This window comes from Biomphalaria glabrata, chromosome 13, assembly GCF_947242115.1.
Source record: "Biomphalaria glabrata chromosome 13, xgBioGlab47.1, whole genome shotgun sequence".
NCBI classification, from domain to species: domain Eukaryota; kingdom Metazoa; phylum Mollusca; class Gastropoda; family Planorbidae; genus Biomphalaria; species Biomphalaria glabrata.
The window spans coordinates 38,731,218-38,753,645 of NC_074723.1; the positions used below are offsets into that span (position 1 = coordinate 38,731,218).

The window sequence follows — 22,428 nt, forward strand, 5'->3', positions numbered from 1 at the left end:
CATTCTAAATAACCATAAAATGAATGCACTAGTTTGATTCCAAACAGCAATCACAAAAAAGCATATGTCGATTCAAACAGCGACTACGAAAAACTTGAATGCCAATTCTAAATAACCACATAAAATTTTTTTTTAAATGTACAAGTTCTATTCCGAGCATTAATCACAAAAATGACAAGTAAGAATCAAACAGCTACAGCCATTGCAAGTCGATTTTAAATAGCCAACATAAAAAAAAAAAAAATTAAAAAAAGGAAGTCGTTGCTAAATAATACACACAAAATGGACAAGTCCGATTCAAAATAACTGGTTAACAAAACTAATCCCAAGTCGATTCTAAACAGCCTCAATATTAACATGCCAGATTAAAAATAGCCAACAAAAAAATGCACAGATTAAAAAAAGCGGCACAACAAAAACAAAGCTCCAGAACAAAATAGCAACACAATACAAAATGCAATTTCGAAAATAGTTTAATTCCACAATTTAAATTACTTTAGTATTTATGAAATGATCACCATGACTACAAAATATTTTACAAAATACATTATTTTCTTACCTTTACCTAATCTGTTGAACCATTGGGGCACCACACAAGTTCTGTCAACCATCCTTCTTTATTCCTCTCTTTACTTGGCCTTGGAGAAAAACTTCATTTAATGTCAGACCTGCCAATTCTTTGAAGCCTTCCCATTGCTCTGTCTTTCTTTCATTCTTCCTTCTGGAACTCTATGGTAAAAGGACCATAATCCTGGTTTTATTTTCTTGAAAAGGAAATATAGAGATTAAGCCGCTTCTTAAAAAAATTAAATTTCATTTCTACTTAAAAAAAAACAACAAAATTAAGCTACAAGTTTCTTACCCTTGTTATAATGTAATTATAACCATAGCTAGAAAATGTTTTACAAATACTTTAAATTCTTACCATTACCTATCAATCAGTCTGTTGAACCATGGGGGCACCACACAAGATCTGTCAACAGCCCTTCTATATTCCTCTCTGTACTTAGCCCTGGATAAACCATTTCAAGGCAGACCTGCCCATTCTTTGATGTCTTCACATTGCTCTCTTGTCTTTCATTCTTTATCCTGGAACTCAATGGTCAAAGGAGCATAACCCTGGTATTATTTTCTGGAAATAAAAAAAGACTGATTAAGTCCCTTTATGTAATTAACACCATTTTTTTACAAAATACATTAAATTCTTACCATTACCTATCAATCAGTCTGTTGAACCTTGGGGGCACCACACAAGATCTGTCAACAGCCCTTCTATATTCCTCTCTGTACTTAGCCCTGGATAAACCATTTCATGGCAGACCTGTCCATTCTTTGATGTCTTCCCATCTCTCTGTCTTCCTTCTTTGTACACAAATGGGGAAAAAATGGACCATAATTCTTAAAAAAGAAATTTAAAATCATTAAATAAAATTTAATTTAATTTCTAATTATCAATAAAATATCTTACCAGAATGCTAGCCACACTTTCTAAAACTATGACCAGTGCCTTATTTAAATCTTGAATTATATTTCTAGTCTAGGAGTTCCAATCAATTTTGTTGTATACAAAGGCCATGATACTGATTATAGGAATATGCCAGATGTCTGTTTCAGCATCTGAGTAAATAAATTAATGAAACTCCTATGACTCTAAGTTAGGGTAATGTCATCTTTCATATCTGTATTTAAAAAAAACAAAAACAAAAAAACAAAAAAAAACTGGACATACATTCCTCATAATCAGTTCCCATCCTGTTTGTCATTTAAATATTTTGGATATTCCTTTTACATTCCAGCCAAGATCTCGCAGCGGACAGTAGAATATGGCAGTTTAAACTTCAGATCATTGTGTCAACCGTCTCGTGCAAACCAAAAAACCAGGCAGTTTAATCAAGATCCACCTAAGAATAAAAAATACTATAAGATACAATTTCACATTACATCTAGAAAAGGATAGCTATATTTAACTTGATCTAGTAGAAGATGTACAACTATCATACCCATATAATGTAGATTAACAAACTGATTCAAGATAAATACTATTAAGCCAATCCTACACCCATACTACTTGTATACATAAAATTGGGTGGATCTAGAATTTTAGATCTAGATAGACTAGATTCTTATTAAAATTCTAGATCTTTTCTATTAAGTAATAAAAATCTTTAAAATGTATTTAAATATGGATGAAGTTTAACAGAAATGATTGGAAAATAGTCGATGCCAACGCAGAGGCTCTTGTTCTCGTATGAGCCATAGTTGTCTATTGACTGAAGGTGGTGGAGATAATTCAACAAGATGATTTACAATGTAATTCAAGAGATCTGTCTAGGTTAGTTCATTATTTTTCTTGAAGATTTCTATGATCAAGTCTAGATTTTCTAGATCTAGCATCATATACAATAATTTCTAGAGATCTAGTGCTAAGTCCTATACATATGGGATCTAGATCTAATCAAGATCTATCTAAAATCAGAATAAAAAATATGGAATGTCACACTAGATTTAGAATAGAATAGCAAAGTTTTACCAATATCTAGATTTTTAGTCCAGTAAATCAACTTATATAGATCAAAATATAAATTAAATTCACCTTTATCTATCCCTTAGTCTGATGGACTGTTAAGGCACCACACAAGGTTTGTCGACCATTCTTTTCCTCACCGTCTTTTGAATGACTAATTCCTGAGAATAGTAAACCGTTATTGTTAAAGAATATACAGGTAATCAGTGCTTTTTTGTAAAGAAATAGGTGCCGGAGCTCAGTGATGGATTGCCTTTTAACAACTAATAAATAAATAATAAACTTTAAAATACAAAAGTAACTTTTTCGCTGCATTGAAAAAAGTGCCGGTACGCTGTACCAGTGCTTACTGTAATGCTGCTGACCTGAAAAATTGTAGTTAAACTAAATAATACAGTAATATTAAGCCCATACTAATTAGTCTTAGATATATAGATCTAGAAATTATATTGACATTGTGTAGATCTAGTCAATCTAGATTTCAAAGCAAAGAAAACAGAAGAACGGTAGACCATAAGGCAAAGACGATAGGATTGACATGGACCAAGCTGAAGAAATCCAGAATATTTATTGAAAATTTTAAGTTAGATCTAGACTAATAATCTAGAATACTAGGACTATAGTAATCTATACATTCTTTTCTAGACTCTACTAGACAAACTCTAATGATGATTCTAATATTAAATATGTAGATCTAGAGCAGTGGTTCCCAAACTTTTTTGTCTCGTAGACCCCTTGCCATGTTTTCTGCTTTTCGGTAGAACCCCTGCTTAACTTATATTTTTTTTTTTTTGTATTTTTTTTTTTAGATAAATTTTTTTAAATTTTTATTTTAATTTTTTTTTTTATTTTTTTTTAGATAATTTTTTTTTTTTTTTTTTTTTAATTTTTTTTTTTTTCGAGAATTGACTATCCAGGTACTGACTTCACTGTAGACCAGTGGTTCCCAAACTTTTATAAAAAAAATTTTATAATTTAAAAAAAAATTTTTTTTTTTATTTTTTTTTTTCCGAGAATTGACTATCTTGGGACTGACTTCACTGTAGACCAGTGGTTCCCAAAATTTTAGTAAAATTTTTTTTTTTTTTTAATGTTTTTTTTAGATAATTTTTTTTTTTTTTTTTAATTTTTTTAGATAAATTTTGTTTTAAAATTTTTTTTTTTTAAATTTTTTTAGATAAATTTTGTTTTAAATTTTTTTTTTTCTTTCGAGAATTCACTATCCCAGGACTGACTTCACTGTAGACCAGTGGTTCCCAAACATTTAGTAAAATTTTTTTTTTTTTTTTTTTTTTTTTTTTTTTTAGATAAATTTTGTTTTAAATTTTTTTTTTTTTTTTTTTTTTTTTGAGAATTCACTATCGCGGGACCGATTTCACTGTAGACCAGTGGTTTCCAAACTTTTTTGTTTCGTAGACCCCTTGCCATGTTTTCTGCTTTTTGGTAGACCCCCTGCTTAACTTATATTGCTTTTTTTTTTGCAATTTATTTGGAAACTAATTTCTAATTTTAGTTAGTTGAAGAGTAAAATGCAATTTAAAAATACATATAAAGTATTAAATAATAACTCAATTTTATTGATAAAATTCAAATTTAACCAATTTAATATGTATTGCTGGAATCATCAAACACACTGGAAATGTTTTTTTACCCAGGCTTATCATCTGTTCCTATGGATGTCATGTTTCATACATTCTATAAAGAAGACATTCAAACAATAAATATTAATTAATTAATTTGTTTTAAGTATCATTGTAAAAGTTTTCACAAAGAGTTTCTCGTGTATCTTTCACGTGTCCGCCGAACTGTTTTCACTTAAGGGGAAGGGACGAAGGCCAGTAACTGGCCCCTTAGCCAGTAGGCTTCAAGCAGGAAGAGCTCATTAGCCACATAGCAGAAGGAAAACTGAATTTAAAAATCTGCTGCCTTGCAACTATTCCCAAACATGGGAAAGCTGTCGTGGGTCAACCCTGAGGAAAAATAAGGAGCTGGCAACCCCTAGGCAGTTTACAGCACACAGTGCTACACCCCATCAGAGCCTGTGACGCCACTGGTTCCAAACTGATCCCAAACTGTATATATTTCCTTTGCAAAGAATCACATAAGAAGCTTTTAATTTGATAACTCATTCCACCGATGTGCCCTTGAACTGTATTTTTGTTTAAAGAAATTCTTTTAATAATATAAGATGTAGGTGTGTGTAAAACAGTTTTCACAACTACAACGGCTGGTAAAATCAATGTTTTACCTATGTTTCCATATTTTGCTATAAGTAAAGAGATATTGTAAGATGCTCACAAACCAACATCTTCTCTATTTATATATGATGTTGAAGTGAGATTGTGTGGGTCTATTCTTAACTTTATCTTTGAGTGCTAGAAAATTTTTAAATCTTTATCTATTTTGTCAGGGTGACATTGTCTCAGATGATCCTCTAGCAATTGGTTTCGTATCTACCCATTCTTTCATGTCTTCACATTGCTCTCTGTCTTTCATTCTTCTTCCTGGAACTCAATGGTCAAAGGAAGATAACCCTGGTATTATTTTCTGGAAATAAAAAAAGACTGATTAAGTCCCTTAATGTAATTAACACCATTTTTTTACAAAATTCATTAAATTCTTACCATTACCTATCAATCAGTCTGTTGAACCATGGGGGCACCACACAAGATCTGTCAACAGCCCTTCTATATTCCTCTCTGTACTTAGCCCTGGATAAACCATTTCATGGCAGATCTGCCCATTCTTTGATGTCTTCACATTGCTCTCTGTCTTTCATTCTTCATCCTGGAACTCAATGGTCAAAGGAGCATAGCCCTGGTATTATTTTCTGGAAATAAAAAAAGACTGATTAAGTCGCTTAATGTAATTAACACAAATTTTTTTAAAAAATACATTAAATTCTTACCATTACCAATCAATTAGTCTGTTGAACCATGGGGGCACCACACAAGATCTGTCAACAGCCCTTCTATATTCCTCTCTGTACTTAGCCTTGGATAAACCATTTCTTGGCAGACCTGCCCATTCTTTGATGTCTTTCCATCTCTCTGTCTTCCTTCTTTGTACACAAATGGGGAAAAAATGGACCATAATTCTTAAAAAAGAAATTTAAAATCATTAAATAAAATTTAATTTAATTTCTAATTATTAATAAAATATCTTACCAGAATCTTACCAGATCTTACTTTCTAAAACTATGACCAGTGCCTTATTTAAATCTTGAATTATATTTCTAGTCTAGGAGTTCCAATCAATTTTGTTGTATACAAAGGCCATGATACTGATTATAGGAATATGCCAGATGTCTGTTTCAGCATCTGAGTAAATAAATTAATGAAACTCCTATGACTCTAAGTTAGGGTAATGTCATCTTTCATATCTGTATTAAAAAAACACAAAAAAAAAACAAAAAAAAACTGGACATACATTCCTCATTATCAGTTCCCATCCTGTTTGTCATTTAAATATTTTGGACATTCCTTTTACATTCCAGCCAAGATCTTGCAGCGGACAGTAGAAAATGGCAGTTTGAACTTCAGATCATTGTGTCAACCGTCTCGTGCAAACCACAAAACCAGGCAGTGTAATCAAGATCTACCTAAGAATGAAAAATACTATCAGATACAATTTCACATTACATCTAAAAAAGGATAGCTATATTTAACTTGATCTAGTAGAAGATGTACAACTATCATACCCATATAATGTAGATTAACAAACTGATTCAAGATAAATACTATTATCTTCTTATCTTATATAATACAGACGTTACTTCAAAAAAGAAGATGATTACATCCTACGCGTCAAACATTTAGTCATGCATATTAACCAATGACTTAAATTCTGCCAAGTCACTGGTTTTCCTGGCTAGCTCAGGCAACCCATTCCATGCTCTAATAGCACTAGGGAAGAAGGAGTATTTGTACAAATTTGTCCTAGCATATGGGACGAGGAATGTGCCTTTATCTTTGTGTCTTTCAGAGTATTTTATTAAATTTTGTTTTTGTATTTGAAGATTATGGTTCAGTGTTTTATGTATGATTGCTACTTTACTTTTGAGCCTTCTGTCCTGAAGACTTTCTAAATTTAGTGATTTTACTAAAGGTGTTACTCTAGTCAAATGTGAATATTCGTTTGTTATGAATCGCACTGCTCTATTTTGTGTCTGTTCTAGTTTCTTAATGTTTTCTTGAGTTGAGGGGTCCCAAAAGGAGGATGCATATTCTATTATTGGCCTAACCAAAGTTTTTAGTTTTATGTTCTTATTTGATTTATAGAAATTTCTTTTAATAAATCCTAATGCTTTGTTTGATTTTTTTGTAGTTTCATCAATATGTGGATTCCATGACAGTTTTTCATTTATTATAACACCTAGGTATTTTGCATTTTTAGTCTGTGTTACTGGTTTGCCATGAATAAGATAAGTGGAATTAATTTGTTTTAGTTTTTTTGTTACTCTTAACAACTGACATTTTTCTGGGTGGAAAGACATGCTCCAATTTGATTCCCATTTCTGTAATTCATCTAATTCTCTTTGTAAAATATCTGTGTCTTGTGTTGTTTTTATTGTTCTATATATTATGCAATCGTCTGCAAATAATCTGACTTTTGTTCCTGAAGTAATGCAATTTGGTAAATCATTTATGTAAATTAAAAATAGTAGTGGACCCAAGACTGTTCCTTGAGGTACACCTGAGTTTACTGTTATCGGTGTTGATTTAGAGCCATTTTTTATTACAGTTTGTTCTCTCCCTATCAGAAAGTCCTTAATCCACTGATGCAGTGGACCATTAATGCCGAAATATTTTAATTTTTTAAGCAAACTATTGTGGTGAACTTTGTCAAAAGCCTTAGAAAAATCTAGTAAGATAGCATCTATTTGTTCACTATTATATTAAGCCAATCCTACACCCATACTACTTGTATACATAAAATTGGGTAAATCTAGAATTTTAGATCTAGATAGACTAGATTCTTATTAAAATTCTAGATCTTTTCTATTAAGTAATAAAAACCTTTAAAATGTATTTTAATATGGATGAAGCTGAACAGAAAGGATTGGAAAATAGTCGATGCCAACGCAGAGGCTCTTGTTCTCGTATGAGCCATAATTGTCTATTGACTGAAGGTGGTGGAGATAATTCAACAAGATGATTTACAATGTAATTCAAGAGATCTGTCTAGGTTAGTTCATTATTTTTCTTGAAGATTTCTATGATCAAGTCTAGATTTTCTAGATCTAGCATCATATACAATAATTTCTAGAGATCTAGTGCTAAGTCCTATACATATGGGATCTAGATCTAATCAAGATCTATCTAAAATCAGAATAAAAAATATGGAATGTCACACTAGATTTAGAATAGAATAGCAAAGTTTTACCAATATCTAGATTTTTAGTCCAGTAAATCAACTTATATAGATCAAGATATAAATTAAATTCACCTTTTTATCTATCCCTTAGTCTGTTGGACTGTTAAGGCACCACACAAGGTTTGTCGACCATTCTTTTCCTCACCGTCTTTTGAATGACTAATTCCAGAGAATAGTAAACCGTTATTGTTAAAGAATATACAGGTAATCAGTGCTTTTTTGTAAAGAAATAGGTGCCGGAGCTCAGTGATGGATTGCCTTTTAACAACTAATAAATAAATAATAAACTTTAAAATACAAAAGTAACTTTTTCGCTGCATTGAAAAAAGTGCTGGAAGCTGTATCAGTGCTTACTGTAATGCTGCTGACCTGAAAAATTGTAGTTAAACTAAATAATACAGTAATATTAAGCCCATACTAATTAGTCTTAGTTATATAGATCTAGAAATTATATTGACATTGTGTAGATCTAGTCAATCTAGATTTCAAAGCAAAGAAAACAGAAGAACGGTGGACCATAAGGCAAAGACGATAGGATCGACATGGACCAAGCTGAAGAAATCCAGAATATTTATTGAAAATTTTTAGTTAGATCTAGACTAATAATCTAGAATTATAGGACTATAGTAATCTATACATTCTTTTCTAGACTCTACTAGACAAACTCTAATGATGATTCTAATATTAAATATGTAGATCTAGAGCAGTGGTTCCCAAACTATTTTGTCTCGTAGACCCCTTGCCATGTTTTCTGCTTTTCGGTAGAACCCCTGCTTAACTTATATTTTTTTTTTTTGTATTTTTTTTTTAGATAAATTTTTTTAAATTTTTATTTTTTTTATATTTTTTTTTAGATAATTTTTTTTTTTTTTTTAATTTTTTTTTTTTTCGAGAATTGACTATCCTGGTACTGACTTTACTGTAGACCAGTGGTTCCCAAACTTTTATAAAAAAATTTTTATAATTTTTTTTACATTTTTTTTTTTATTTTTTTTTTTTTTTCCGAGAATTGACTATCTTGGGACTGACTTCACTGTAGACCAGTGGTTCCCAAAATTTTAGTAAAATTTTTTTTTTTTTCAATTTTTTTTTTTAGATAATTTTTTTTTTTTCAATTTTTTTAGATAAATTTTGTTTTAAATTTTTTTTTTTTTTCTTTCGAGAAATTCACAATCCCAGGACTGACTTCACTGTAGACCAGTGGTTCCCAAACATTTAGTAAAAATTTTTTTTTTTTTTTTTTTTTTTTTTTTTTTTAATTTTTTTTTTTTTTTTCAAAATTTTTTTTTTTCATTTTTTTTTTTTTGATTTTTTTTTAGATAAATTTTTTTTTTTTTTAGATAATTTTTTTTTTTTTTTAAAATTATTTTAGATAAATTTTGTTTTAAATTTTTTTTTTTTTTTTTTTTTTTTTGAGAATTCACTATAGCGGGACGGATTTCACTGTAGACCAGTGGTTCCCAAACTTTTTTGTTTCGTAGACCCCTTGCCATGTTTTCTGCTTTTTGGTAGACCCCCTGCTTAACTTATATTGCTTTTTTTTTTGCAATTTATTTGAAAACTAATTTCTAATTTTAGTGAGTTGAAGAGTAAAATGCAATTTAAAAATGCATATAAAGTATTAAATAATAACTCATTTTTATTGATAAAATTCAAATTTAACCAATTTAATATGTATTGCTGGAATCATCAAACACACTGGAAATGTTTTTTTACCCAGGCTTATCATCTGTTCCTATGGATGTCATGTTTCATACATTCTATAAAGAAGACATTCAAACAATAAATATTAATTAATTAATTTGTTTTAAGTATCATTGTAAAAGTTTTCGCAAAGAGTTTCTCGTGTATCTTTCACGTGTCCGCCGAACTGTTTTCACTAAAGGGGAAGGGACGAAGGCGAGTATCTGGCCCCTTAGCCAGTATTGTCAATTATTTCATTGACACTGGTAATGTCTTAGTATCAATGATTATATTAAGAATGGTAATGTCTTAGTGTCAATGATAACAGTGAGAATGGTAATGTCTTATAGTCAATGTTTACATTGGGAATGGTAATGTCATAGTGCCAATAATAACAGTAAGAATGGTAATGTCTTAGTGTCAATGATTAGATTGAGAATGGTAATGTCTTTGTGTCAATGATTAGATTAAGAATGGTAATGTTTTAGTGTCAATGATTACATTGAGAATAGTAATAATTTAGTGTCAATGATTATATTGAGAATGGTAATGTGTTAAATTCAATGATAAGATTGAAAATGGTAATTACTTAGTGTCTATGATTAGATTTAGAATGGTAATGTTTTAGTGTCAATGATGAGATTGAGAATGGTAATGTTTTAGTGTCAATAATTAGATTGAGAATGGTAATGACTTAGTGTCAATTATTACATTGACAATGGTAATGTCTAAGTGACAATGATTACATTAAGAATAGTATGTCAATGATTAGATTAAGAATGGTAATGACTAAGTGTCAATGATTACATTGAGAATGGTAATGTTTTAGTGTCAATGATTACATTGAGAATGGTAATGTCTTATTGTCAATGAATACATTAAGAATACTATGTCAATGATTACTTTGAGAATGGTAAAGTGTTAGTGTCAATGATTACATTGAGAATGGTAATGTCTTAGTGTCAATGATTACATTGAGAATTTTAATGTGTTAGTGTCAATGAAAAGATTATGAATGGTAATGTGTTTGTGTCAATAATAAGATTGAGAATGGTATTGTGTTAGTGTAAATGATTAGACTGAGAATGGTAATGTGTTAGTGTCAATGATTAGATTGAGAATGGTAATGTCTTAGTGTCAATGATTAGATTGAGAATTATAATGTGTTAGTGTCAATGAAAAGATTATGAATGGTAAAGTTTCAGTGTCAATGATTACATTGAGAATGGTAATGTCTTAGTGTCAATGATTAGATTGAGAATGGTAATGTCTTAGTGTCAATGATTAGATAGAGAATGGTAATGTGTTAGTGTCAATGATTAGATTAAGAATGGTAAAGTTTTAGTGTCAATGATGACTTTGAAAATGGTAATGTGTTAGTGTCAATGATTACATTGAGAATGGTAATGTCTTAGTGTCAATGATTAGATTGAGAATGGTAATGTCTTAGTGTCAATGATTAGATAGAGAATGGTAATGTGTTAGTGTCAATGATTAGATTAAGAATGGTAAAGTTTTAGTGTCAATGATGACTTTGAAAATGGTAATGTGTTAGTGTCAATGATTACATTGAGAATGGTAATGTCTTAGTGTCAATGATTAGATTGAGAATTATAATGTGTTAGTGTCAATGAAAAGATTATGAATGGTAAAGTTTTAGTGTCAATGATGACTTTGAAAATGGTAATGTGTTAGTGTCAATGATTACATTGAGAATGGTAATGTCTTAGTGTCAATGATTAGATTGAGAATGGTAATGTCTTAGTGTCAATGATTAGATAGAGAATGGTAATGTGTTAGTGTCAATGATTAGATTAAGAATGGTAAAGTTTTAGTGTCAATGATGACTTTGAAAATGGTAATGTGTTAGTGTCAATGATTACATTGAGAATGGTAATGTCTTAGTGTCAATGATTAGATTGAGAATTATAATGTGTTAGTGTCAATGAAAAGATTATGAATGGTAAAGTTTTAGTGTCAATGATGACTTTGAAAATGGTAATGTGTTAGTGTCAATGATTACATTGAGAATGGTAATGTCTTAGTGTCAATGATTAGATTGAGAATGGTAATGTCTTAGTGTCAATGATTAGATAGAGAATGGTAATGTCTTATTGTCAATGATTACATTAAGAATGCTATGTCAATGATTACTTTGAGAATGGTAATGTGTTAGTATCAATGATTACATTGAGAATGGTAATGTGTTAGTGTCAATGATTACATTGAGAATAGTAATAATTTAGTGTCAATGATTTTATTGAGAATGGTAATGTGTTAAATTCAATGATAAGATTGAAAATGGTAATGACTTAGTGTCTATGATTAGATTTAGAATGGTAAAGTTTTAGTGTCAATGATGAGATTGAGAATGGTAATGTTTTAGTGTCAATAATTAGATTGAGAATGGTAATGTCTTATTGTCAATGAATACATTAAGAATGCTATGTCATTGATTACTTTGAGAATGGTAAAGTGTTAGTGTCAATGATTACATTGAGAATGGTAATGACTTAGTGTCAATGATTAGATTGAGAATTTTAATGTGTTAGTGTCAATGAAAAGATTATGAATGGTAATGTGTTTGTGTCAATAATAAGATTGAGAATGGTATTGTGTTAGTGTAAATGATTAGACTGAGAATGGTAATGTGTTAGTGTCAATGATTATATTGAGAATGGTAATGTCTTAGTGTCAATGATTAGATTGAGAATTATAATGTGTTAGTGTCAATGAAAAGATTATGAATGGTAAAGTTTTAGTGTCAATGATGACTTTGAAAATGGTAATGTGTTAGTGTCAATGATTACATTGAGAATGGTAATGTCTTAGTGTCAATGATTAGATTGAGAATGGTAATGTCTTAGTGTCAATGATTAGATAGAGAATGGTAATGTGTTAGTGTCAATGATTAGATTAAGAATGGTAAAGTTTTAGTGTCAATGATGACTTTGAAAATGGTAATGTGTTAGTGTCAATGATTACATTGAGAATGGTAATGTCTTAGTGTCAATGATTAGATTGAGAATTATAATGTCTTAGTGTCAATGATTAGATTGAGAATGGTAATGTGTTTGTGTCAATCATTAGATTGAGAATAGTATTGTCTTAGTGTCAATGATTAGATTGAGAATTGTAATTTCTTATTGTCAATTATTTCATTGACACTGGTAATGTCTTAGTATCAATGATTATATTAAGAATGGTAATGTCTTAGTGTCAATGATAACAGTGAGAATGGTAATGTCTTATAGTCAATGTTTACATTGGGAATGGTAATGTCATAGTGCCAATAATGACAGTAAGAATAATAATGTCTTTGTGTCAATGATTAGATTAAGAATGGTAATGTTTTAGTGTCAATGATTACATTGAGAATAGTAATAATTTAGTGTCAATGATTATATTGAGAATGGTAATGTGTTAAATTCAATGATAAGATTGAAAATGGTAATTACTTAGTGTCTATGATTAGATTTAGAATGGTAATGTTTTAGTGTCAATGATGAGATTGAGAATGGTAATGTTTTAGTGTCAATAATTAGATTGAGAATGGTAATGACTTAGTGTCAATTATTACATTGACAATGGTAATGTCTAAGTGACAATGATTACATTAAGAATAGTATGTCAATGATTAGATTAAGAATGGTAATGACTAAGTGTCAATGATTACATTGAGAATGGTAATGTTTTAGTGTCAATGATTACATTGAGAATGGTAATGTCTTATTGTCAATGAATACATTAAGAATGCTATGTCAATGATTACTTTGAGAATGGTAAAGTGTTAGTGTCAATGATTACATTGAGAATGGTAATGTCTTAGTGTCAATGATTACATTGAGAATTTTAATGTGTTAGTGTCAATGAAAAGATTATAAATGGTAATGTGTTTGTGTCAATAATAAGATTGAGAATGGTATTGTGTTAGTGTAAATGATTAGACTGAGAATGGTAATGTGTTAGTGTCAATGATTAGATTGAGAATGGTAATGTCTTAGTGTCAATGATTAGATTGAGAATTATAATGTGTTAGTGTCAATGAAAAGATTATGAATGGTAAAGTTTCAGTGTCAATGATTACATTGAGAATGGTAATGTCTTAGTGTCAATGATTAGATTGAGAATGGTAATGTCTTAGTGTCAATGATTAGATAGAGAATGGTAATGTGTTAGTGTCAATGATTAGATTAAGAATGGTAAAGTTTTAGTGTCAATGATGACTTTGAAAATGGTAATGTGTTAGTGTCAATGATTACATTGAGAATGGTAATGTCTTAGTGTCAATGATTAGATTGAGAATGGTAATGTCTTAGTGTCAATGATTAGATAGAGAATGGTAATGTGTTAGTGTCAATGATTAGATTAAGAATGGTAAAGTTTTAGTGTCAATGATGACTTTGAAAATGGTAATGTGTTAGTGTCAATGATTACATTGAGAATGGTAATGTCTTAGTGTCAATGATTAGATTGAGAATTATAATGTGTTAGTGTCAATGAAAAGATTATGAATGGTAAAGTTTTAGTGTCAATGATGACTTTGAAAATGGTAATGTGTTAGTGTCAATGATTACATTGAGAATGGTAATGTCTTAGTGTCAATGATTAGATTGAGAATGGTAATGTCTTAGTGTCAATGATTAGATAGAGAATGGTAATGTGTTAGTGTCAATGATTAGATTAAGAATGGTAAAGTTTTAGTGTCAATGATGACTTTGAAAATGGTAATGTGTTAGTGTCAATGATTACATTGAGAATGGTAATGTCTTAGTGTCAATGATTAGATTGAGAATTATAATGTGTTAGTGTCAATGAAAAGATTATGAATGGTAAAGTTTTAGTGTCAATGATGACTTTGAAAATGGTAATGTGTTAGTGTCAATGATTACATTGAGAATGGTAATGTCTTAGTGTCAATGATTAGATTGAGAATGGTAATGTCTTAGTGTCAATGATTAGATAGAGAATGGTAATGTCTTATTGTCAATGATTACATTAAGAATGCTATGTCAATGATTACTTTGAGAATGGTAATGTGTTAGTATCAATGATTACATTGAGAATGGTAATGTGTTAGTGTCAATGATTACATTGAGAATAGTAATAATTTAGTGTCAATGATTTTATTGAGAATGGTAATGTGTTAAATTCAATGATAAGATTGAAAATGGTAATGACTTAGTGTCTATGATTAGATTTAGAATGGTAAAGTTTTAGTGTCAATGATGAGATTGAGAATGGTAATGTTTTAGTGTCAATAATTAGATTGAGAATGGTAATGTCTTATTGTCAATGAATACATTAAGAATGCTATGTCATTGATTACTTTGAGAATGGTAAAGTGTTAGTGTCAATGATTACATTGAGAATGGTAATGACTTAGTGTCAATGATTAGATTGAGAATTTTAATGTGTTAGTGTCAATGAAAAGATTATGAATGGTAATGTGTTTGTGTCAATAATAAGATTGAGAATGGTATTGTGTTAGTGTAAATGATTAGACTGAGAATGGTAATGTGTTAGTGTCAATGATTATATTGAGAATGGTAATGTCTTAGTGTCAATGATTAGATTGAGAATTATAATGTGTTAGTGTCAATGAAAAGATTATGAATGGTAAAGTTTTAGTGTCAATGATGACTTTGAAAATGGTAATGTGTTAGTGTCAATGATTACATTGAGAATGGTAATGTCTTAGTGTCAATGATTAGATTGAGAATGGTAATGTCTTAGTGTCAATGATTAGATAGAGAATGGTAATGTGTTAGTGTCAATGATTAGATTAAGAATGGTAAAGTTTTAGTGTCAATGATGACTTTGAAAATGGTAATGTGTTAGTGTCAATGATTACATTGAGAATGGTAATGTCTTAGTGTCAATTATTAGATTGAGAATTATAATGTCTTAGTGTCAATGATTAGATTGAGAATGGTAATGTGTTTGTGTCAATCATTAGATTGAGAATAGTATTGTCTTAGTGTCAATGATTAGATTGAGAATTGTTATTTCTTATTGTCAATTATTTCATTGACACTGGTAATGTCTTAGTATCAATGATTATATTAAGAATGGTAATGTCTTAGTGTCAATGATAACAGTGAGAATGGTAATGTCTTATAGTCAATGTTTACATTGGGAATGGTAATGTCATAGTGCCAATAATGACAGTAAGAATAATAATGTCTTTGTGTCAATGATTAGACGGAGAATGGTAATGTGTTAGTGTCAATGATTAGATTGAGAATGGTAATGACTTAGTGTCAATAAAAACATTGAAAATGATAATGTGTTAGTGTCAATGATTAGATTGAGAATGGTAATGTTTTAGTGTCAATGATTATATTGAGAATGGTAATGTCTTATTGTCAATGATTACATTAAGAATGCTATGTCAATGATTACTTTGAGAATGGTAATGTGTTAGTGTCAATGATTACATTGAGAATGGTAATGTGTTAGTGTCAATGATTACATTGAGAAGGGTAATGTCTTAGTGTCAATGATTAGATTGAGAATTTTAATGTGTTAGTGTCAATGAAAAGATTATGATTGGTAATGTGTTTGTGTCAATAATAAGATTGAGAATGGTATTGTGTTAGTGTAAATGATTAGACTGAGAATGGTAATTTTTTAGTGTCAATGATTAGATTAAGAATGGTAAAGTTTTAGTGTCAATGATGACTTTGAAAATGGTAATTTTTTAGTGTCAATGATTACATTGAGAATGGTAATGTCTTATTGTCAATGAATACATTAAGAATGCTATGTCAATGATTACTTTGAGAATGGTAATGTGTTAGTGTCAATGATTACATTGAGAATGGTAATGTCTTAGTGTCAATGATTAGATTGAGAATTTTAATGTGTTAGTGTCAATGAAAAGATTATGAATGGTAATGTGTTTGTGTCAATAATAAGATTGAGAATGGTATTGTGTTAGTGTAAATGATTAGACTGAGAATGGTAATGTGTTAGTGTCAATGAAAAGATTATGAATGGTAAAGTTTTAGTGTCAATGATGACTTTGAAAATGGTAATGTGTTAGTGTCAATGATTACATTGAGAATGGTCATGTCTTAGTGTCAATGATTAGATTGATAATGGTAATGTCTTAGTGTTAATGTTTAGATAGAGAATGGTAATGTCTTAGTGTCAATGTTTAGATAGAGAATTATAATGTGTTAGTGTCAATGATTAGATTAAGAATGGTAAAGTTTTAGTGTCAATGATGACTTTGAAAATGGTAATGTGTTAGTGTCAATGATTACATTGAGAATGGTAATGTCTTAGTGTCAATGATTAGATTGAGAATGAAAATGTCTTAGTGTCAATGATTAGATTGAGAATGGTAATGTGTTTGTGTCAATCATTAGATTGAGAATAGTATTGTCTTAGTGTCAATGATTAGATTGAGAATTGTAATTTCTTATTGTCAATTATTTCATTGACACTGGTAATGTCTTAGTATCAATGATTATATTAAGAATGGTAATGTCTTAGTGTCAATGATAACAGTGAGAATGGTAATGTCTTATAGTCAATGTTTACATTGGTAATGGTAATGTTATAGTGCCAATAATGACAGTAAGAATGGTAATGTCTTAGTGTCAATGATTAGATTGAGAATGGTAATGTCTTTGTGTCAATGATTAGACAGAGAATGGTAATGTGTTAGTGTCAATGATTAGAATGAGAATGGTAATGTTTTAGTGTCAATGATTACATTGAGAATGGTAATGTCTTATTGTCAATGATTACATTAAGAATTCTATGTCAATGATTACTTTGAGAATGGTAATGTGTTAGTGTCAATGATTAGGTTGAGAATGGTAATGTTTTAGTGTCAATGATTACATTGAGAATGGTAATGTCTTATTGTCAATGATTACATTAAGAATTCTATGTCAATGATTACTTTGAGAATGGTAATGTGTTAGTGTCAATGATTACATTGAGAATGGTAATGTGTTAGTGTCAATGATTACATTGAGAATGGTAATGTCTTAGTGTCAATGATTAGATTGAGAATGGAAATGTCTTAGTGTCAATGATTAGATATAGAATGGTAATTTCTTAGTGTCAATGATTAGATTTAGAATGGTAATCACTTAGTGTCAATGATTACATTGAGAATGGTATTGTATTATTGTAAATGATTAGATTGAAAATAATAATGACTTAGTGTCAATGATTAGATTCAGAATGGTAATGTTTTAGTGTCAATGATGAGATTGAGATTGGTAATGTTTAAGTGTCAATGATGACTTTAGAATTGTAATAGCTTAGTGTCAACAATTACATTAATAATGTTATGTCAATGATTAGATTAAGAATGGTAATTTATTTTTGTCAATGATTAGATTGAGAATGGTAATGCCTTAGCGTCAATGATTACATTGAGAATGGTAATGTCTTAGTGTCATGATTTGATTAAGAATGGTAATGACTTAGTGTCAATAATTAGATTAAGAATGTTAATGACTTAGTGTCAATGATTACATTGAGAATGATAATGTCTTAGTGTCAATGATTAGATTAAGAATGGTAATGTTTTAGTGTCAATGATTACATTAAGAATGTTAATGTCTAAGTGTCAATGATTACATTGAGAATGTTATGTCAAAGATTAGATTAAGAATGGTAATAACTTAGTGTCAATAATTACATTGAGAATGGTAATGTCTTATTGTCTATGATTACATTGAGAATGGTAATGTCTTAGTGTCAAAGATTAGATTAAGGAATGTAATGTTTTAGTGTTAATGATTACATTGAGAATAATATTGTCTTAGTGTCAATGATTACATTAAGAATGGTAATGTTTTAGTGTCAATGATTACATTGAGAATGGTAATGTGTTAGTGTCAATGATTAGACGGAGAATGGTAATGTGTTAGTGTCAATGATTAGATTAAGAATGGTAATGACTTAGTGTCAATGAAAACATTGAAAATGGTAATGTGTTAGTGTCAATGATTAGATTGAGAATGGTAATGTTTTAGTGTCAATGATTACATTAAGAATGGTAATGTCTTAGTGTCAATGATTACATTGAGAATGTTATGTTACTGATTAGATTAAGAATGGTAATGACTTAGTGTCAATGATTAGATTGAGAATGGTAATGTGTTAGTGTCAATGATTACATTGAGAATGGTAATGTGTTAGTGTCAATGATTACATTGAGAATGGTAATGTGTTAGTGTCAATGATTAAATTGAGAATGGCAACGACTTAGTGTCAATGAAAACATTGAAAATGGTAATGTGTTATTTTTAATGTTTAGATTGAAAATGGTAATGTTTTAGTGTCAATGATTAGATTGAGAATGGTAATGTCTTAGTGTCAATAATTAGATTTAGAATGGTAATGTCTAAGTGTCAACGATTAGATTGAGAATTATAATGAGTTAGTTTTAATGATAAGATTAAGAATGGTAATGTGTTTGTGTCAATGATAAGTTTGAGCATAGTAATGTGTTAGTGTCAATGATTACATTAGGAATGGTAATGTCTTATTGTCAATGATTAGATTGAGAATGGCAATCTCTTAGTGTCAATGATTAAATTGAGAATAGTAATGTCTTAGTGCCAATGATAACAGTGAGAATGGTAATGTCTTAGTGTCAATGATAACATTGAAAATGGTAATGTGTTAGTGTCAATGATTAGATTGAGAATGGTAATGTTTTAGTGTCAATGATGACTTTGAGAATGGTAATGTGTTAGTGTCAATGATTACATTGAGACTGGTTATGTCTTATTGTCAATGATTAGATTGAAAATAATAATGACTTAGTGTCAATGATGAGATTGAGAATGGTAATGTTCAAGTGTCAATGATGACTTTAGAATGGTAATGTCTTAGTGTCAACAATTACATTAATAATGTTATGTCAATGATTAGATTAAGAATGGTAATTAATTAGTGTCAATGATTAGATTGAGAATGGTAATGCCTTAGCGTCAATGATTAGATTGAGAATGGTAATGTCTTAGTTTCAATGATTACATTGAGAATAGTAATGTCTTAGTGCCAATGATAACAGTGAGAATGGTAATGTCTTAGTGTCAATGATAACATTGAAAATGGTAATGTGTTAGTGTCAATGATTAGATTGAGAATGGTAATGTTTTAGTGTTAAGATGAGATTGAGAATGGTAATGTTTAAGTGTCAATGATGACTTTAGAATGGTAATGTCTTAGTGTCAACAATTACATTAATAATGTTATGTCAATGATTAGATTAAGAATGGTAATTTATTAGTGTCAATGATTAGATTGAGAATGGTAATGCCTTAGCATCAATGATTAGATTGAGAATGGTAATTACTTAGTGTCAATGATTTGATTAAGAATGGTAATGACTTAGTGTCAATAATTAGATTAAGAATGTTAATGACTTAGTGTCAATGATTACATTGAGAATGATAATGTCTTAGTGTCAATGATTAGATTAGGAATGGTAATGTTTTAGTGTCAATGATTACATTGAGAATGATAATGTGTTAGTGTCAATGATTACATTGAGAATGTTATGTCAATGATTAGATTTAGAGTATAATGTCTTAGTGACAATGATAAGATTAAGAATGGTAATGACTTAGTGTCAATGATTACATTGAGAATGGTAATGTGTTAGTGTCAATGATAAGATTGAAAATGGTATTGTGTTAGTGTCAATGATTAGACTGAGAATGGTTATGTGTTAGTGTCAATGATTAGATGTAGAATGGTAATGTTTTAGTCTCAATGATGACTAAGTTTTGGAGGATGTCAGGAGGAGCATACCAGTTTACAATAACTTCTATTAGTGACCATAAAAAGAGCAATTAAAAAAGGATTATAAGTTAACCAATTACAATCTTAGAAGCCCAACTACTAAGTACTCTAAGTAGTAAACTCACTTTAATTTTTATAATAACACTTTGAAAAAGTTTTCTCTATTAAATCAATTATTTTATATGAGTCAAACAAACATGGTTAAAGGAGACGAATCACAATATAATCATATGTAGTGTAAACAAAATGTTACTTCGTGAACAAAGATTTGATAAGTTGACTAAAAAAAAGCACAATGGCATTGTATTCACAAGAATTCATTCAATCTCGTTTTCACTATGCATGAAGATAAACATATTCCCCTTTTCTAAAGACTCAATATTCAAACTTTTGCACAATGTAATCTTATATGTACACGTAGATGGCTGCAAGGTCTTGAAAACAAACAAAAAATGAACTATATCTGGATCATTAAATTAGGTTTGGTCTAAGTCTACCTTGTTTCTCAATATCTCTATTATACACTGGTAATCTACGTATAAATCATTACGCTGCTTGGCTTTGTAGCACTGGCAAAGATATTTATATATATATATATTATATATATATATATATATATATATATATATATATTGTAACGTTTCTCACTACCCAGGCACTCTGCAAACTGCACCACACGACACAACCAATTAAAAGAATGTGACAACTCAGGGCTAAAAAACAGTTTAATATCAAATACATCACAGCCAGACAGGGGACCAGACAAAAGTAGATTAACCGGTACCAGCATTTTAGTACATTTTAGTTTTGAAAATGATTTTAAGGTGGTAGAGGAGACAATTGCAAGCCCGCTAAAGCTTAAAATCCGTAAATGTTCACATTACCTAGCTAATCTTTGAATTGGGTTGGACATAAGTTGGTGCATAAGCAAACATTAGAGTTGCATTAGAGAATAATCCATTTGGTTTATTGGCTTGACCACATAACATACGTTGAAATCCTTGAGTTGTCACAGATAAACAGTATCCATGCCACAGCAGCAATAACGTGGGAGGGTCAACAAAAAATTACAAAGATACCCTTAAGAGTTCTCTCAAGGTGTGTGAGGGAAACGATCCTTTCTCATTGCCTGAGGCCGTGAGTGTCGTGTTTCATGATATAAGGCAAGGAGCTCGGTAATCAACAAAAAACGTAGATCTAAGAATAAAAAAAACGGAAAGTGAGAAAAGAAGCAGGCATATCTTCAGCAAACCCAAGTTACCAATGCCGTCTATGAGGTCGGCTTTTTTAAAGTAAAAAATTGGACTCCATAGCCATCTTTAAATTCATAGAAAATGGGAAATAATCTCATCTTAAGTTACGAAGGAGGAGCTATATATTTAAGCTAGCTGATCTGCTCTTAACTGATTAGCTATCGGTTACGTTAATGTGCGAAATCGACATTTTGCCTCTAAATATAGGCATAATGTTCATATTAACGGTTTAAGTACTCTTAGGGTTAGGATAGGGTTGCAAGCTCCTGCAAATAACTATAAAATAATAATTCAATTTATTAAGCGCTGTTAACAAAGCACTATAAACTCTTGCAGAGCTGACTTTTTGTGTCAAAACGCAAGAGTTAAGTCGAAGATAACTACAACATTACGTAGTACCTGGACAAGTGGATCCTGGTAGTTGGTGATAAATATAAAATGTGTACTCTTCTAATTCTGTTCTAATGTTGCTGCTCGGCGGTCTGGAAGTTCAACAAGAAAACAGCGCCCACTTTCTCTTTCTACTGCGCCAAATACCTATATTGTTCATACCTCACAACCAGCAAAGACATACCTGACTTACTAGGCGTCCCATTTTTACCACTGGAGCAATACACCACAGGTGCGTTATGTAAGTCAAACTCATACGATACGTCACACACGCACACCAATCACCGTTCACAAGAGTGGAGGGGAGTAATAGGGGGAGAAAATGAAAGAATGTCAAGAGGAGGGGAGGGAAGAGAAATTGGGGAAAGAAAACTAAGTCTTAATAGTAAAAAGGGAAGGGGGGGGACAGAAGTTATC

At 30.1% G+C, this 22,428-nt stretch overlaps 4 long non-coding RNA genes across 4 annotated transcripts in view; 1 reads left to right on the plus strand and 3 right to left on the minus strand.

The window, feature by feature from the left end:
• Positions 1-1,130: 1,130 nt before the first annotated feature.
• LOC129922320 (uncharacterized) lies at positions 1,131-1,877 on the minus strand. The gene is made up of 3 exons (XR_008774294.1): positions 1,730-1,877; positions 1,469-1,617; positions 1,131-1,362 (listed from the first exon to the last, which is right to left on the minus strand). It is a non-coding gene; the product is annotated as an uncharacterized LOC129922320 (long non-coding RNA).
• Positions 1,878-2,354: 477 nt separating this feature from the next.
• LOC129922314 (uncharacterized) lies at positions 2,355-5,601 on the minus strand. The gene is made up of 3 exons (XR_008774288.1): positions 5,439-5,601; positions 5,149-5,354; positions 2,355-2,685 (listed from the first exon to the last, which is right to left on the minus strand). It is a non-coding gene; the product is annotated as an uncharacterized LOC129922314 (long non-coding RNA).
• Positions 5,602-5,714: 113 nt separating this feature from the next.
• LOC129922313 (uncharacterized) overlaps positions 5,715-22,428 on the minus strand; it is a 38,823-nt gene continuing 22,109 nt past the window's right edge. Inside the window, exons 4-5 of the long non-coding RNA XR_008774287.1 lie at positions 5,954-6,125; positions 5,715-5,844 (exon numbers count right to left, since the gene is read on the minus strand). This is a non-coding gene — a long non-coding RNA (uncharacterized LOC129922313). The remainder of the gene's footprint in view (positions 5,845-5,953; positions 6,126-22,428) is intronic.
• LOC129922312 (uncharacterized) overlaps positions 7,575-22,428 on the plus strand; it is a 29,923-nt gene continuing 15,069 nt past the window's right edge. The window contains exons 1-2 of the long non-coding RNA XR_008774286.1: positions 7,575-7,711; positions 7,992-8,104. This is a non-coding gene — a long non-coding RNA (uncharacterized LOC129922312). The remainder of the gene's footprint in view (positions 7,712-7,991; positions 8,105-22,428) is intronic.